Here is an 11,090-nt window from a genome sequence, read left to right on the forward strand (position 1 = left end):
CAGTATTTTACCGCTATTGCACCTGCTGCAAATGTTGATTCAAATATAATTACTTTGCTGAGCTTTTCAATAAAGTACTGTCAGTTCTGGGTGGAAGAAGGTGTTAACAAACTGTCACAGCTATCACAGCTACCCTGCAACCAACGCAAACCCACACAGTACCCCTGCTGAGGCCATACCAGAGTCCAAATAGGATAGTCATCCTGGATGGCTATATGCCTTTTTACAGCAATATAATTTTGTTGACTAATATTTATGGTCTTTTATATCCAACTCCTTCCCTGCCATATGTTTGGTGCCGGTGCTGGTGCTGTCTTTAGGCATACGCAAAGCAAACCACTGCTGGCGGTGGCAGAAATGGTAAAAAAAAACAAAAAACAAAAAATAAAACAAAAAAAACACCTCACGAAACCTCATGTTCAGTTGCTGGAGTAGTCTTGCAAAGGAAAGGATGACTGCATGCTCCAACTCTTCCAGGTAAGGCAGGAGCTTAGGAGGACTGTCTTTGTACAAGAGAGCAACTCTTACAAAGCACAAGCATTTTAGAGATCAAATAGTGAAAAGACAGCAAAAATGAAAATGGCTTTTACTTACAGGAGCTGTGCAATTGGAGACAGCTATGAACGTAACAGCTAGCCCAGATATCATTCATTGCAGGATGACTTCTACAGTCTCAGCAAATGCACAAGGGTGCTCAGAGGAAGGTGCTTAACTTCAAGCTTTTGCAGAAGCTACATTATGTTAACTTTGTATTAGATGTTGCAAATGCTGAAAAAGCAATGGTCAGAAAAGCATCTGGTATCACATTTCATACTCAGATCCATTTCTTGGGGGCAAAACATCCTGCTTAACTGTTGTGTGGATAAACCGAATAAGAGTTGGCATAGAACTAAATCAATACAACCACCATTCTCCTGTGAATAAAGTGAAAGGACTGTCCAGATTATAGGCTGATTTTCCTCCACTAACAGCTTATAGTACCAGTGCATTTTTCCTGTCACTAGACATTGAATCTTTCCCATTGTATATATAGAATTGACTGTTGAGGTATTACTCATTAAAGAAAAACACCTAGAGAAAACCAAAACTAGAAAAATTGCCTACCCTGCTGTGAGAGCCAAATATTTAAGAACCCTATATGATCGCAGTTGCATTTTCCCCCAGTTGTGTTTGTTGAACAATTCACGTTACCCAGGATTATTTAAATAGCAGTTTATCCTACATATCACACCAAAATTCCTTTTAAAATGTTTTGAAACTTTCAATTGCTTAACACATGCTTTTGCTTTGTAAACAGTTACCATAGTCCAGGCAACTCCAAAATATTTTTGACTAGAGCAGCAAAACGTCTGTCTCAATCTACATATATTTACATGCTCTTTATAAAAAGGATCCTGTGTTCTACAGCTGTTTAAAACTTATCTTGTCAAAAAGCCAGAGCTCATTGTGGCAGGCACGGGATGTACATACAGTAAATCACAATCTCTGCACACAGGCATTTAATTTTAACTCAGTCAAATACATTGGATAAATTATTAAAACTTCTCATCTCCTTTATCAGAAACCATTAGATATTGTTCTACCTATAACATTCAAAGAACTGGTGCATAACACTATACTTAATTTCACGAGGCAAAGAGCTGCACACGGCTGCCCAAATACATACTGTTAAACACACATGCAACTAACTCACAAGACTTGACTCTTCATTAATTACCCTGAACAATCTTTACGTTCCTTTAACCTCAGGAGCAAAGCTCTGCGCTCAAAAACATCCACACCTTCTGCTCCCCTCCCCCAAATAAAATGGTGTGTGGGGGTGGGGGAGGGTGGAGAGAAATGGGAGAAAGCCATTCTGACAAATAAAAAGAGAAAGCAAATCACCGTATTAAAAATTCCCAAATGGAACCAATGCCAATTGCTGCATGTTGGGTTACATTGTTTCATGCAATCTCCAGGTGCTGGTGGCACTGGCCACGTGCAGGGACGTTCAGAAGTCTCTACACCACAGCCTGGAGACCAAGAGCAACTACGGCAGAGGGCAAAGACCTTACCATTCCCACACCTCACTCTCAGTCATTTGGCTGGACTTACTCAGAAGCAAGGTGAGATCACACGGACAACGGGAGGAACAGATCCAGGAAAAAAAAAAAAAAAAAAAAAAAGAGTGAAGAGAAGGAAGTGGCACTCCTGAAAATGAGGTGGGGTGGCACCAGGCGCAGCTGCCAACTCTGAGCCCTGATTCACACAGATGGAGGTGTTTCAGCCCTTTGAGCAGCAGTCTGTCTGCAGTTGAAAATGCTGCTTGGATCCTCAGTTTCCTTTTTGCGGTTTCCTCTGAGCAAGCATAGCATAGCTCAAGTGGCTAATATTGCATATCATTTAACTACTGGGAAAACTACTGTGTGTTATTACCACTGCTGTATGAAACATTTCTAATTGTTTCTAAGCTGGAAAACACTTTCTAGGCTTACAACAAAGTGAGAGTAACTCATATTATTTGTTATTATTAAGTAGCTCCAACCTACAATTGCATTGAACTCCACATGCCATCATCTCTTTGCTTTAAAGGAAACAAGACTGACCACACACTTGTCGCAGACCTGCGCTAATCAGAGACATTCAATGGGCAATGTTCACAACGCGACCAACGCTGAGATAGTCATTATGTCTGACTGGCGTGCCCCAAATGGTTCGACAATTATATCAACATCTCCCAGAGTACTATGCCATAGTTAATCACTTCTCCTCTTGACACTGTTCTAGGGTTAATGCGCTTGTAAGACTTTTCTCAACAGCAGTGCTGCTGGAATGTTTTGCTACTGCTGATCTTTAAACAACGGAAATGAAAATATCATTTGTTAAAGATCAGAAGGCCAAAGCAGACTATTATTTTCATCTGGTCAGCAGGATGCGGGTCATGGAATTTCACGCAGGAGAATGATGCAACCAAGGGTTTCTTCCTTCCGGGTTAATACTAAGGAACTAATTAATAACACTATCATACTGTTACAATTTTATAATAAATAACAAAATTACCATAATGAAAACCAATCCCCTCCTTCCTATTTCCAGGCCTGTGAACAAATCCCTGACTGCCAGAAGCCACATTCACCTTTCTGTCCTTCAAATAGGAACTATACATTGAAAATAGAAAATTCCTCCCAGTCATGACATTATAGCCCTGTGCTAGTTCACAGATCCACAGGTATCTTTGACTACCATGCATTAATGCTGAAGGGATGTAACCATGGTTTCCACAGCGAAGCAGAAGAGCAGAGCCAAACCACGAGAGCAATGCATGTAAACCTCAATCTCTGCACAGAATCGCTTTGTTGTATTTTCAGAACTGGCCTCCACTGAAGTCAGTGCAGTGACTACAGTTTAGCAGGAAGATCCCAAATTAGCTTTATCTTCAGTCCTCTCGTAAACTTAGTAGTTCAAACATAAAATGCAGAAGAAAAGATCACTCTGAATGAAAAAGATAAAATATGTTAGGAGCTCTGTGGCAGCCAACATCAGCCTTAAGGCCCCCAAAATATCACACAGTATACAATTTCAGAGTTTTTCCTACAAATTCCCTTATTCAAATTTCAAAGTTTTCTCCAATGTAGTGAGTTAAGCAAGTCTAAAATAATTTATCCTAAGTCATCTTTGAGGTAAACTTCAACAAGCAGAAGCCCTGGCACTTTCATGCGACTGCAAACATCAGCATGAGAGAGAAGTGCATTTTCCAGACAGAGGCAAGAGGATATGTCCTCAGGTTTACGCTAAAGAACCACAGTAGTCAACACAAGAAAGCTATTCAAAACAGATTGTACATACAGAGCTACAACGTTGAGATTTACAGAAAAGACAGGTAAGGAGGATAGTGTCAGATAAGCAGAAAATTAACACAGGGTAAGTACAGATAAATTCTGTATGTATGTGTTAGGACAAGTTCAACAAGAATCTTGAAGCCAAAAAGGTTTGCGCTAGATCCTGAAATCAATGCTCTGAAAGGAGAGCAAAACACGAGTATCAACATGTTATGTTCCAGCAGTTGCCTCTGGATATCAGTTTTCATTGCAACATAGTCCTTACTATACGAGGCTAGCACGGAGTTTATTTTGCCTCTCAATATGTTTGCAGAATTTCACTTCAACTTTGAGATCGTATGGATATATATATTAAAAAAAAAAAATCTTTGTTCTCTTGGTTGATTTTAATTACACCTTTCTGTATCCAGAAAATGTTAGAAGAGGAAAGCAAGACTGCTAATGAGAGAGACTGACTTACTTTGTCCTTGTTCCCCTGTAAACTTCAGAACTTCTGACTTTAGTAGGATTTAAAAACGTTAATTAATTTTAACACAGTCACTAAGAAGATTAATGTACTCATTTCTTTCATATAAAGAAAGTAAATACATTAATAAAATGCTGACAAAGAGTCGTTAAAAAAATGATTTATAACCCAGATAAATATGCCAAAAAAAATAATTTCTAATAGCTTCCAAAATATTCAACAAACAAACTTGTGCAGTGACACTGGAAATATCTCTTTGCATTCAGAAATGATTCCTTCAGAAAGATTATCATTTTATATGACCTAATGTTTTTAAAATCCCTGCACTGAATATAGAAGATGTATTACACACAAGTTTTGAAAGCACAAAGTAGAAAAGCACACATAATACTGTCATAAAAATATGCCTGTCTGAAGTCTTCAAGGTCTTCTTCATGGCTGCTCGGAGTTTCACAACAGTGATGAACAGTACCCATTCTCCCAATCCAAAAGCATGAGATTTCCTTTAGCAGTTAGGAGCTCACCCAGGTACACTTTAATCATGCCCACTATCACACCACCTAGTTTATGAGCCAGAGTAGAATAAGCCTGACCCTGTCCAGTGAAGATGTGTTTGTCATGACTAGCCAGCTTGTGTGCAGATGCAAAATACAATTCCCTAATGGAAATTTTTCAAATACACAGGAGGAAGTGCATTAAAATAGGGAATATAGTTTTCACGGTTCCTTACTTTTTCAAATAAGCACCTTTTCTTTCAAGCAGAGAAGATTCAAATAATTTAACATCTGACATGCAAGTAATGTTCTATACATCACTTTAAAGGAGAGATGGCAAAACATAACTTTCTCTATCTTCTGATATGGTTAGCTATGGGAATTGTAGCGTCTTGAGTAAACGTGATTACAGGAAGACGGAGGATGATGATAGCACATATATTGTTATTACAAAGCTGCACAACAGTTTTAACTTGATTATTTCCATTTGCTCAATATCTAAGTCAATTATACGGATGTTACTGGAGCCAGGGACTATTAATACTTGTCATGTTAGAAGAGCAGCACTGTCTACAGATAGAACCAATATCGTACGGCTGCACCTAGCAACTAAATATCACTTCCAGCTCATATTGTTGTACCTTCATCTGATTTGTTTTGGGTTTTTCTTAATTTGATACAAACATGGATTTCCCTCTCCTTTTTAATTTAAAGTGCGGGCTCACTACAGGCCTTTAAAAGCCATATGCTTTGGGTGACATTAAAATCATCAACATATTTCTTTATCCTTGCTTTTTATCACGATTAGAGAAATATTCTGTCAAGACACATCAATGAAATACGTAATTATTCAAAAGGTTACATGCAGGTCTGAGAATTACCAGCCTAGACTTTGTTCTGAAAACACCCCAGCAGGTCAGAAAGGTGCATCATTAACTCCCTTATCAAAAAGAATAAATATTGTTTTAAATGGTAAGATACCTTTAAAGCTTCTTGGCATGGCTTCCTCAAAATAGGTAAAGTACTAGGAAGTATTTGTTCAGTCTAGGAATACTGGTAGCATTTCTCAAGTTCCTGGCTAGGAGATCAAAGACGGAAGAGAAAAACTCAGTCCCCTTCTGGAGACTAAGACACTGTGGGAGTTGATACAGTATGTCACAATCGTTTAGTAGAAAAGAGTTTTGTTATCAACGTAGGACACTTGCAAAAGCATAAGGCTGCGTGTTTGTTTGTTTTCCGGGCACCGTTATTCATTCCTCAGTGCAGCTTTTACCCTGTTCAAGTTAGTGCAATAAAAGTATAGACTGGTTATCAGTAAATTTCTGTATTTCTCTCACACAGCCCCTGAATCTTAAATAAACAAAAATGGAAGACTAAGAGCAAGATTAAAACTCCACAGACTTTTGGATAAGAATGCTTTAAATGTGGAAATCTTCCCTCTGACGTGCAAAGCATATAAACTGAAGCTACTCAAATTTTACCAAGATCTAATAGGGAATTTTTTCAGAGTTCAGCAATGTGCTAGCTCCAGGTTGATCAGATTATCTAAATTCTATTTGCTTCGTGTGTGGACACAGATGGTGACAGTACACTACTACTGTTCAGCAAAAGCCTGAGGAAACAACGAGAAACGTGGAATTTCCTGCTGACATGCAGGAGGGCTCGCTGACATCCAGGTAAAATTTACTTAAAGTGCAGATCTGAACGTACCATTTTAACATCTTGAGTTCAGCTGTAAAATGGAAGAAGAAAACAAAAATCAATGGCTGCATACGTGAGAAGCTGACAAAACAGAACAAGCTGCCTGTGCGTGGCACTAATGCTGTCAGTTGAATTCAAAGGAGACCCCGATAATTTAACATGTAGCAGGAAGAAATTCTATGGAGCTTTAGCACCAAGCAAAACCAGTGACCTGGACTAAAGCATTTAGATACTTGCAACCTGATCTATCATTCATATTACTCTGGTTTTATCAGCCTTTCCAACTATGTAGGTATTACATTTGCCAATACTAAGTAGATACTGAATTCATGCTTAACAGGAGAATTTCCATTTCAGGTCTTAGAGGAGATTAAATGTATTCACATTATTAATGATTTATAACACTTTCCCTCAGACTTCACTCATTCCAGTGCTGAAAATTCTTTTTTAAATTAGTTTTTTGTGTGACAGATATCTATGACTGACTTAGAGACATTCATGCGGGAGACAGTCATCAACATGTTAGGGAAACATTTTAAATATTTAAGAGAATATTATTAATGCAACAACAGAAAATAAAATCAGAGTAATGAAGGAACACTGCATTGGAACTGAAGTCTGTTTTTTCATTACTAGAAAGACATTCCCGTCCAAGCATTCCTGATATTTTCAGATGTTCAAAGCTAGAATCAGTTTTACAGAAGTCATTACCTACCTTCAGACTTTCAAGAGACTGAAATTCTTGTGCAGTTCTGATTTGGGTAGTTTGGATGGCATTCCAGACGAAACAAGAAATGGAAATAGAAAACAAATGCCCAGTTGCCTGCAGACTAGGACATTTGAGACCTAGTTTAATATCCTGCTCTATCTATTTCTTATGTTTCTTTGTGTGTCTTTCTCCACAAGTCAGATAGCTTCTACATGACACATTTGTCCCTCACTCTAATGAGGTCAAATTATTATGAAAATGGAGGCTATGTAAACGATATCAGTAGGAAAATAAGTACAGGGCAAATACTGTCCAAGGAAGGTGTCAGTACCAAGTCAAAACCCAAGATCCCCTTCTGAGAGTTTTCAAATTGCAAAGAAAGTTCTCCAAAAACTCACATCACATATAGAAGTACTAAAGAAAGATAGTGATGTTTGAACATCACACGGAAAACAGATTCCATCTAACTATTGCTGATATGGCATTAACCTTCACCTGTGAAACTCTCAGAAGCATTCTGCAGCTCTGCTGATGATTTCATTCTTCTTTTCCATCTGTATTTTTTATTTAAATGAAAACTTGCATGGAACTCATTATCAGAGTCTATTCTTCTGGTTCTCTGAAATGACTGGTGAGCATTGCTCCACTTATTTTGTAACAGTACTGGCAATCAATGAAAGCAATTATCCTCTTAATAGGATATGCAGAGATACACAAGATTTGATGAACCTGTAAAGCTTTTCAATTATTTTTTACTTAAATAATATTGCTAAAACATTCTATCTATATTAATGATTTATATTGCTGACCAGTCCTACTGTGCCTAACCACCTGCCCTGCTAATTAGACAAGCTACCTGGAGTTTTTGGCTTTTTCCTTGTTTTGCATTACAGAACTTTGTCTTCACATAACACATTTTTCCTGGGTAAGAGCAGGTAGTTATGCACGTGCAATTTTGTTTTTGGTTCTTGGGGTTTTTTTTGTTTTTTTTTTTGTTTTTTTTTGGAGAACTTTGTTTTCATTATCTGGCCATAAAGAACACCATGAAAATACCACTGGTATTCAAATTGCACAAGAAATTATACAATACTTCTGGAGAAGCATCTTCATTTAGATATTAACAAGAGATTACATAGAATATAACATTAACATATATGTTCTTCTTAAAGATCTATGCTTTAGAATTGCTTTGTGGTGTTTTTTCCCCCATATAGATTTCAAAAGTTTAAATGATGTATTCATTCCATTATATACATAATGAACGTATGGTAGGACCACAGAAGAGGCTCTTAATCTCCCGCAGATGACAGACAAGTGTTTGAAATGACTAAAACCCTAGGCTCATTTCTCAGTAGAGTTTACCCTCCTTCATGCCAGCTCCCTCACTTTACCTTATCTAACCAAAAAAGAGCTCCCACGTTGCTGAACGGAAGAACCAGAATGGTTTTTAACCAGTAGCCTGAACAGAAGAGCATCACCTCAGATTATCAGGACTCTTTACACATATTTGAATGCCACTTCTTTGTATTATGAACATGAAAGGAGGAAAGTGCAGTTTCAAAGCCTACAGTATGCAAAAAGTTAATTTAGTGTTTAATTAATTCCATTCACTTTACATAACAATGCTTATTAATCAAATCAGAATTTCAAGTTGTGTGTACATTTGCATATTCCTTTTTGACCACGAAGAAAGAAAATAATAGATTGTTTTAAAAGGTGCGTTGTTCCTTAGATTTGAGGAGTGAAGATAACGTTTTTGTGATGAACATACTGAGCATTGTTTACAGCTCTGAACTTATTAATTACTGACAACATCCATGCCCATCTTTGTATCAGCAGAATTTCACTAACTACTAATTACCTTACAGAATTATTTGTGAACTGGTAAGTTTGAAGCTGGTAAGCCTTTCTCCAGTTACGGTTTCTACAGCCATGGTGGCTTCAGCTACTTGATACAATGCTTCTCTTGCTCTCAAATAACCATAAAAAAGGTGAATATATATTGAAATGTTATGAGTTTTACATTTCCTTGTAAATAGCACTTGAAGCTAACAACACTGCACATCACCTGGCTATTCCAAAACACTGCACATCACCTGGCTATTCCAAACTTACAAGCACTAGGTGGTAGAAAAAGCTCTGACTGTTATGCGTGTGACTGGAGAGAAGCTGATAGGCCACATCTCAAAGCAAGAGAAGTGCTAGTCTTCTCAGCTGAAGACCTTCAACAGCAGCCACACAGGTATTAAATTACATTCTAAAAGCGGCTAGAGGAAGGTAAAACACAGTATGAATTCAAACCCCATTTATCACAAACTAGCTGAAGAAAAGTGCAAAAGAATGTAAAAACCCTTACATATAAATGCTAGAAAACCCTAACAAGAAGCATTAGAAATTGCGGTGGGGAAAAAAGTGTAACAATGGTATAGCAGAGCTGGTATCAGGAAGCCACAGCTACTGATATTTAAAACAAGGAGTTTGGAACACACATGTTGGATTTTTAATAAAAATAGCCTGGGTTGCAAACACCAATTCAGAACCAAGAAGAGAAGAAACTGTTTAACTAACACCGTTTTGACACAGTGTATGGACAGTACTTTTTTTTTTTTTTTTTTGAAATCTTTCAATTTTTATAAAAGGTACGTGCTAAAATCTTTTGCAAAATGTAGTTAGAGTTTCTAAAATTCAAAGATGACTTTTCCCTAACAAAAAAATTTTCTCATTTGTTACATCTAACACAGGATAACTATTCCTTGAGGGGAGAAAATAAAAAAAAGACATCAACAAGCAGAAGGAAATAATGTGATAATTCCACATGCCCAACTGTATTGAAGTAAAGAAGCCTGAAGATATCAAAATAGAAAATTAATCAGCATTTAATAGCTAAGGTTACTGCAATCTTTGCATTAGCCAACCGATATCTGTAGTAAAAGCCCCAAGTGCTTCCAAGCTCGCTTTTCTACTTCGTGTATGAAACAGAAGTAAATTTCAAGCTAAATATAGAACACGAATAATTGTTCTGATTCAATGTAACCCTCATAATTAGAGCACTTGCAGCAGAACGGTGATTGGCACTACCGGAACCTAAAGGGGTGCTAGTAACAATCATGGCAAGTCATTATCTCTGGTGGGAGGGAGAGACACAAGTAATTACTACCTGCTGATCACTGACAAGTTAGCTGAGATAAGACTTGGGGGGGGGGGGAGCTGCCATATATTATAAAACTAGCATCTTTACTGAATCCATAATTTCAGTACCTAGAGTTACACTCCAGTGTGAGCAATGTTAGACCCTGAGGTCCCAAGCTTGCCTATGGAAGCACTGCACAAGGTTTCCTCCAGGGATAGGACTGAGAGGTCTGACACAGCACAGTCAGTTTTATGAAAGATATTTCTTTGATCCATTATCAATCACATGTACAGATTCGTTAGGCTCATTACGATCTTTTGTGGTTTGGTTTTATTTGCTCCTCATAAAACAATTCTAAGGCTTTTGTATGATCAAAACCATAACTACCTTGTTAAAGTACAGCCTGATCTCCCTTCAGGAATTATTTAAAAGTGAAAAAGCCAGAACGTGGAACGTCTTTTGGTTGCTGTCTCCGTCAATCACCTAGCAACAACATGACAAAGTGCTGCATTAAATATGCATGTTAAAAAAGCATGGGGTACAGAGAATAGTAAAGATGTTTATAGGCACATTCTGTTTTCATCACAGTTACATTTACGTATGAAGAAGAGACTTTGCCCTCACCAACCCAGCAGCATTCAAAAATCCAGTACTCCACTGCCACTTACTTTATTTATTTATTTTTTTGGGCCACTTCTAGGGAGGAATGGTTTGGTAACAGCGAACTGAACTGGTATATGGTGCTCTCCACTTTGGTTTGGGTTAATTTGCC

Source organism: Struthio camelus, chromosome Z (genome assembly GCF_040807025.1).
Source record: "Struthio camelus isolate bStrCam1 chromosome Z, bStrCam1.hap1, whole genome shotgun sequence".
NCBI classification, from domain to species: Eukaryota; Metazoa; Chordata; class Aves; order Struthioniformes; family Struthionidae; genus Struthio; species Struthio camelus.